The sequence below is a fragment of the Canis lupus genome, chromosome 7, assembly GCF_003254725.2.
Source record: "Canis lupus dingo isolate Sandy chromosome 7, ASM325472v2, whole genome shotgun sequence".
Taxonomy (NCBI): Eukaryota; Metazoa; Chordata; class Mammalia; order Carnivora; family Canidae; genus Canis; species Canis lupus.
Genome location: NC_064249.1, coordinates 14,769,210 through 14,777,026, shown reverse-complemented (window position 1 = coordinate 14,777,026; position 7,817 = coordinate 14,769,210). Strand labels below are relative to the sequence as shown.

The window sequence follows — 7,817 nt, the reverse complement described above, 5'->3', positions numbered from 1 at the left end:
CCTCAGGACACAAATTGCCTTCACTGTGCCTTTGCTACTAGCATCCTCCAATTTGCATTTATCATTTGAATTTCTGTGTAAGCCCACTGGATAATAAGTCCTTTAAGAGAAGTCTGGGTCTTTTACCTCTTTGCACCTCTGGTACCCACCACATTGCTATGAATGCAATGCAACCCACTTGGGATTCCTTCCAAGGAAACACCCTCCGACAACAAATTGGGAGAAGCTATCCTCCCAGTTTCATGGGCAGTGCTGACCAGTCCTAGTATGCTTTGATCAGTCCCATCCGTGCTCACTCTGGCTCGTTTGTCAACTCTATATCAGTTTCACCTTGAGATGAATGAACCCTAAGAAAAATAAGAAATGAATTCAACTGCACATGTCAGCCATATCTCAACATGTGGATGAGGGGGTGTCAGCATGCTGAAATGACATTATCCAGGTGAGTTGTATCTGCATATCTGTCACAGCAATCAGGATATGCTCCCCTTCACAGCAAAGATGGTGTTGACAGCTGACTCACCACATGAGGCTGCTTTTCCAGTAGCGAGGCTGGCTTATGCCGATCTATTCCCCTGCTCTCACGAGGCTCACCTGTAGGGTTAACATGTACTTGTACTATACTATACAGCTGGCTTGGCTGGAGGCCCTGAAACGATTCAGTGCCCGCCACCCTCAAACAGGAAAACCTATCTGGGCCATATCCAAATGGAACTCATGACAGCTTTGTTCTCATCTAATTTTCATGGCCATCTATCTACTATAAGAATAATATGGTGACAATATGTATAAATAAAACAATATAAAAAATAGAACCATTTATATGCCATAATAACCCTGAAATATTTATGCTCACCACAAACCTCTTCTCTGAACTTCAGAGTCATATATCTCACTGCCTATTCAACTTCCTCCATGGATGGCCATCTGAAACTTAGCATGTCTTTATCTGAGTTCCTAATACTCCCCCTTGTAATGCAATTCTATTAGTTTTTCATGCCAAAACCCTTCAGATCACTCTTGACTCCCCTCTGTCAAAAATCAGTCTTTCCTTTGGAACCTTTGGGATTCCACTCCTCACCACCTGTACTACTGCCACCCTGGGCCAAGGCATCATCATCTCTTGCTTGGACTATGGCAATAGTTTCCTACCTGGGATGCTGCTTTCACCTTTGCCCTCTTCCATTCCACTCTCAACACAGCAGCCAGACTAATTCTATTAAAGTTCAAGCTGAATCACATCAATGCCTTCTTCAAAGCTCTCCAAAAGCTTCCTACCTTACCCCTCAAAATCTCATGACCTACAGGATCCCCCCATGATCTGACTCCCCATATCTAACTTCACTTCTGACTACTTCCCCCCGTTGATAAGCTCCAAACATACTGTCCTCTTAGCTCTTCCTCTACCTCTCTAGATCTACTCTTACCTATCTGCTTTCATATGTACTGTTCCTTCTTAGAATGCTTGTTTCCTAAGTATACATAGGTCTCAACCCCTAGCTCTCTTCAGGTCTTATCCACAGGTCAACTTTCTCTTTGAGGCTTTCCTAACTATCCTATAGAAAATCACATTACTGGACCTTCCTACCAAACTTGCCCATGCCCCCAAGGATTGTATCTTCTTCTATCATACTATATATATATCATTTATTTATTTTGCTTTTTACATTATTTAGAATATAAGTTCCATGAAAGCAGGTATTTAGATTGTTTTGCTCCCTGCTATACCCCTATTACCTAGATCATTATTTTGTAGATGCCTAATAAAAATTTGTTCTAATTATAAACTAAAAGCCACTTATTTTATCTGTTATTCCTGTGTATCTGATTGAATCAAAAAACTTGATAACCTTGAAGTATTAGGACCTCAGGACCAGATTAAGCAGGTACTCTGAAGAACATGTTAAAGAGTAATCTTGAAGGAATTTTTACTATAGAAGCTATGTATTTGGTGTCTATTTAACAAACATTTATTGAGCACCTATTGGTCCTTCTTACTGATAGGTGCTAGGGATCCAATATTGATCACAGCAAATATAGCCTATGACCCCTGAAACTTAGGATCTAGCAGAATCCAATTTTCACTTCTTTACCAAGTAATGGAATATCTCTGGATATCAGTTGTGTTGTCTATAAAATATGAACAAAGATACTTTACCTACCCAAAGACAGAGGATCCAACTGGATGATCATCTGATGTCCCCTCTACCACTGTGATTCTCATGTGCCACACCCACTTGTTACCCCCTCTCCAACATCTTCCTACTTTTCTCAAGAATGTTTCTCTCTTGTTCACCAGTCCCCCTGTTTCACATACCCACATAAACACAGACATACAGCCAATTCATACTTGGTTTACTTTTAACATTCAAAATAGCACTGTAGGCAAATTAAATGACATGCAGGGACCCACTGTCTGCATCTTTGGGCCTCAGGAGCAAAGCATAGAGGAAAAGTCATGTCAAGTTAAGAGTATTAAAAAAAAAAAAAAGAAGCTGCAGTGCAGATCCACGAAGCTTTTCTTCTCACATTGAAATAAATTCCCTAGGTTCTGGGGCTCACCCAGCTAAATGTGGACAAAGCAGCAATCACCCAGATGACATGAAAAGTCCTAATGACACTTCCAACGGAGTCATTGTGCTAATACCACATCACTCTGTCACTGTCACAACATTGTGCCCCTTAAAATACCAGAGTCATTTGGCTCTTTTGTAATGGAGAGAGGAGTGGGAGGCAATCTTAGGAGAACACTGACAAGGAGGGGCCCATGAGAATGTTAGCAAAGAATATGTTATATACTTAAGCCAGCAGCACTTCTCACTGTTATAATTGTGAGGTGGGGGGGGGGGGGAGAAGGGTAGCAGGAGTCCTTGAAGGGGAGCATTGGTATAAAAAAGATAAGCATGAAAACTGGGTCACAGAGAGTCAGAGAAGCAAATAAACACAGAACAAAGGTGCCCAAAGGAATTGTACCTTTCACTTGTGGCTAGACAAACTCAGGTCCCTGACTATCTCTGTCCCAAACCCCTGCTCTTCACAAAGAACTGGGTACCCATGCACTCATTCATTAAATATTTTCTGGTGAAACACTTATAATATGCCAAGTACTATTCCAGGTACAACTTACCATAATGAACAAAATTGACACCAAATGTGTCAATTAAAAGACAAAAATTGACTAAGGAAAACACACTTTAGTTATAAAGATAAAGAGAAAGGTTGGAACAGAATAGCATATTAAAACCCTAAAAATGAGAACAAAATAACAGAAATTAAAATAAAAATAAGTCTGCAATACAGAAAAATCAACAATATCAAGAACTGGTTCTTTGAAAAGGCTAATAAATTTGATAAACTGGGGCACCTGGGTGGCTCAGTAGTTTAAGCATCAGACTCTTGATTTTTGGATCAGTTCATGATCTCAGGGTCATGAGAGAAAGCCCTATATTGGGCTCCATGCTCAGTGGGCAATCTGCTTCAGATTCTCTATCCTCTCTCTACCATCCCTCCCACTCATACACATGTTCTCTCTAAAATAAATAAATCTTTTAAAAATTTTGATAAACCTCTATCAAGACTGATCAAAAAATAAAAGAGAGAAGGCATGGGATGCCTGGATAGTCAGCAGTAAAGCATCTGCCTTCAGCTTGGGTCATGATCCCACAGTCCCGGGATTGAGTCCCATATCAGGCTCCCTGCATGGAACCTGCTTCTCCCTCTGTCTCTGTCTCTGCCTCTCTCTCTGTGTGTCTCTCATGAATAAATAAGTAAAATTATTTACTTATTTACAAAAGGCAGAAATTACTAATATTGAGAATGGAAAAAATATTACTACATATCCTATAAACATCAAATAATAATTAACAACTTTATGCAACTAAATCTTAAAATTAAGATGCAATGTATAAATAATTTTTAAAATACAACTTAAAATAACCAACTCAAGAAGCAGGAAAGCTAAAAAGCTTGATGTCTAGCAAAGAAATTAAATCTGCACTTCTAAAACAATCATAAAAACAAAACTTAAACGTTATTAAATTTTCTATATTCATCATGTGTCCATTGATCACAACTTTTCTCCATTCTTTTGATATAGTGAATTACATTAATTAATTTTATACTGTTAAAACACAAATTTGCAAGTTGGATAAAGCCAAGATAAAGCTTAAAAAAAAACTACAAGCCCAGATGATTTCATGGATGAATACTAAGGGGAAAAGTAACACTAATCCTTCAACCTTACAAATTCTTCCAAAGAATAAAGAGGGAACATATCTTGTTTCAGGAGGGAAACCTAACCTTGATATTAAAACCTAACATATTGGGGATCCCTGGGTGGCGCAGCGGTTTAGCGCCTGCCTTTGGCCCAGGGTGCGATCCTGGAGACTCGGGATCGAATCCCACGTCGGGCTCCTGGCACATGGAACCTGCTTCTCCCTCTGCCCATGTCTCTGCCTCTCTCTCGTTCTCTCTCTCTCTCTCTCTCTCTGTGTGTGTGTGTGACTATCATAAATAAATAAAAATTTAAAAAAAAACCTAACATATCAAGAAAAAGAAAATTATAGGCCAATCTCCATTATAAACATAGAGAATAAAATGTTAAACTAGAATAAATCAGATCAAGTGATATTAAAAACCATAGCACAAAAAAAGTTTGTGCTAGTCCAGTAATGAAAGTTTAACACTAGAAAACCAAGTGTAGGTGTGCCTGGGTGGCTCAGTCAGTTAAGTGTCTGCCTTTTTCTTAAGTCATTTCACAGGGTCTGAGGATCGAGCCTCGCATTGGGCTTTCTGCTCAGTGGGGAGCTTGCTTCTCCCTGTGCTCCACACCCTACTCATGTGCTTGCTCTCTCTCTCTCTCTCTCTCTCAAATAAAGAAAATCTTTAAAAAAAAAAAGTGTAATTCACCATATTAAGATATAGACAAAAAAATAGGAGTGATCAATGCAATAAATAGAGAAAATGAATTTAAGGAAATTCAATCTCTGTTCAGGATTTTTAAAAAACCCAACTTTATCAATTTAGGAATAGAAGAAAATTTTCTTAGCCTAAAAAAGTATATAAATATATGAAAAACCTACAGCAAACATTTAATGAGGAAATAATGAAATATTTTTTTCAGTGAGACTATAAATAAGAATATCGATTTGTACTACAGTTTATTTTGTACTAGGGGTCCTAGCCAGTGCAATAAGACAAGAAAGAGAAATAATGGTGTAAGGATTGGAAAGGAAGAAATAAAACTATCATTATCTGCAGCTGGCATGATTATGTATGTAGAAAATCCAAAAGGATTTTCTGATGCACTGTTAAAATACCTAAGTGAATTTAGCAAGATAGCCAGACAGAGAAGTTCAATAAACAAAACCCATTTGTATGTTGATATACTAGCAAGAAAATATTAGAAAACAAACTTAAAAAACACCAATTATAATAATAGCAAAAACATTAAGAAAGGATACATCAGACCTCTACACAACATACTATAAAACATTACTGAGCAAAATTAAAGTAGATATAATAAATATACTATGGGCATGAATTATATGGCTCTTTATTGTAAAGATGTCAATTCTCTCCCCAAGAATCTACAGGTTCAAAGCAGTTCTAGCAGGAAATTTTGTGATGGAAATTGAGAAGTTAATTCTAAAATATATATATGGAATTTCTAGGAGAAAAAAATAGTAGCCAAGACAAACCTGAAAAGGGAACACAAATTTGGTACATATCAAAATTTATTATAAATCTATAATTATTAAGAAATGGTGATATTAGGCACAAGCAAAGAGACATAATAGAACAGAATGCCCAGAAACAGACTCATATCCATATGGTCACTTGATTTATTATAAAAGTGATAATGATCAATAGCCTTTTCAATAAATTATGCTAGGTCAATTGGATGTCCACATGGAAAAAAAATTAATCTTAACTCCTATGAACATACATGAAAATCCATTATGGGTGCACTGAAAAACCAAATGTGAAATGTAAACCAATAAACCCTCTAAAAAATAAAGCAGGAAAATATCTTCATGACCTTGAGGTGGGAAAAGTTTCTCAATCAACTTGATAGTTTTGTGTATTTACAAAGTGAATTTCAGGGTTATCTTGCATGGAATCATAGATCATAGTAGCTATGCATGCAGAAAGAGCATTTTAAATGTAACCTGTATGTGTGTGTGTGTATGCACATCTACCCTACATGTGAGTGTCCCAACCAACTGCTACTGAAGAAGGCCCAGAGACTTGTGGCATCAAACCAGAAAAGGAACTATTGGGATCATATGGACTTCTAGAAGGCCCCCAGTGATAAACTTCCCTGAGTAAACTCCATATGCTCCCAATTCTGGCCCTGAGAGCATGGGTTGCTACCAAACATAATTCATCCATCCCAATAACTGGTTTATTTCTCAGGTTAGACTCACCATCAGCAATATGTCCCATGACAGAACTATATACTAACTACAGCCCACATGTGCTCAGGTTAACCCATCACCAACCCATTGGCTACTTGTGAAGCCAATCTATAATTGAAATAGATCTCAGAGCAAGTTGAGCCACGTGATTGGAAAGGTCAATGGAATTAGCCTCTCTCCTCCAGGAGTAGAAACCCTAGATAGACCTGGAAATCTATTCCTTAGGCAGAGAACCTTCTGCCTTACAGATGCTGGGATGGATCCTACTTACGCTTTTCTCCAGGCTGCTTTTTTCCCTTGCTTCCACAGATGATCGTCATCCACTCTGAGGGCCATATTTTGTTTAAATATGTTAATCTATAAACAGAATTTTGATTTGTCCTGGGAGGGAGGCTGGAACATGATTTAGCAATATCTACTCTTAGCTTTGTACCCTGACATTCAGAAGGAGATCTTCTTTCTCTTATTTTTGTGTTTTTAATGGATGCCTCATTTTACCTCCTATATGCAATAAAGAAACAGTTTGTCCACAGCTAAAATTTTACCAAGGGTAATCAGAGTTGGCTGCATTCTAGAATGACCAGATACGAGTGATCCTCACTTAAGAATTGTAACATAAGCCAACTGCCCAATGAAAAATCTGCTAACCATTTAGCTCCACACTCACAATGTCGTGGCTTTTAATATACTAGAGCAATTATGTCAGTAAACATGACCCCACTGGTTCTTCCCAACACTGGGATAGGGCCAGAGGCTGAGGGCTGATTGAATTGACAGATCACCAGGTGAGATAGAGCCTCTGGAGGTAGATCCAACTCATGTGTGAATTCACGTCTGCATATCTCAAGTCTACATTATCCTTGAGGAAAGAAGGCTGTTGCCTGGTTTGACAGCATTGGTACAGCTGCCCAGAACATCTCACCATGTGCCTGCGGAAAACTGACAAGTTCTTCCATTCTCTGATTAGAAGTGTTTAGTATGAATTGTTTTCCAAGAGAAAATATGGATTTAAAATCAAGCAAAAGTGTAAGCAACTGAAATTATTACCTTTCCTTAAAGCAGTGCCCAAGAAGGTACCCAGTATAGGGAGCATAATACCTATTAGTATCAGCCAGTAGAATACATGAATGAATGAATGAATGAATGAATGAATGAATGAATGAATGATGAAGAGAATTTGATAGGGGATGCACTGAGTGACCAAGTTGTGTGGCTGTGGTGATATGAGTGGGGAGTTTTACAAAAGGTCTATATGAGAAGAGAAAGGAAAGGAAGGGTGGAAGCTAGAAGACACACTTTAATGTCTTTCCAAGGCCTGATTCTACTGTTCATGACCATGGAAATGGATTAGCATAGGAACTATTCCCTATAGGAACTACTATGTAGCAGGATGCAGGT

The 7,817-nt window shown here is 38.2% G+C and overlaps 1 protein-coding gene across 9 annotated transcripts in view; it reads right to left on the bottom strand.

The window, feature by feature from the left end:
• The window catches only part of CACNA1E (calcium voltage-gated channel subunit alpha1 E), a 388,038-nt gene that overhangs the window by 175,000 nt on the left and 205,221 nt on the right, over window positions 1-7,817 (bottom strand). The window lies entirely within an intron of this gene.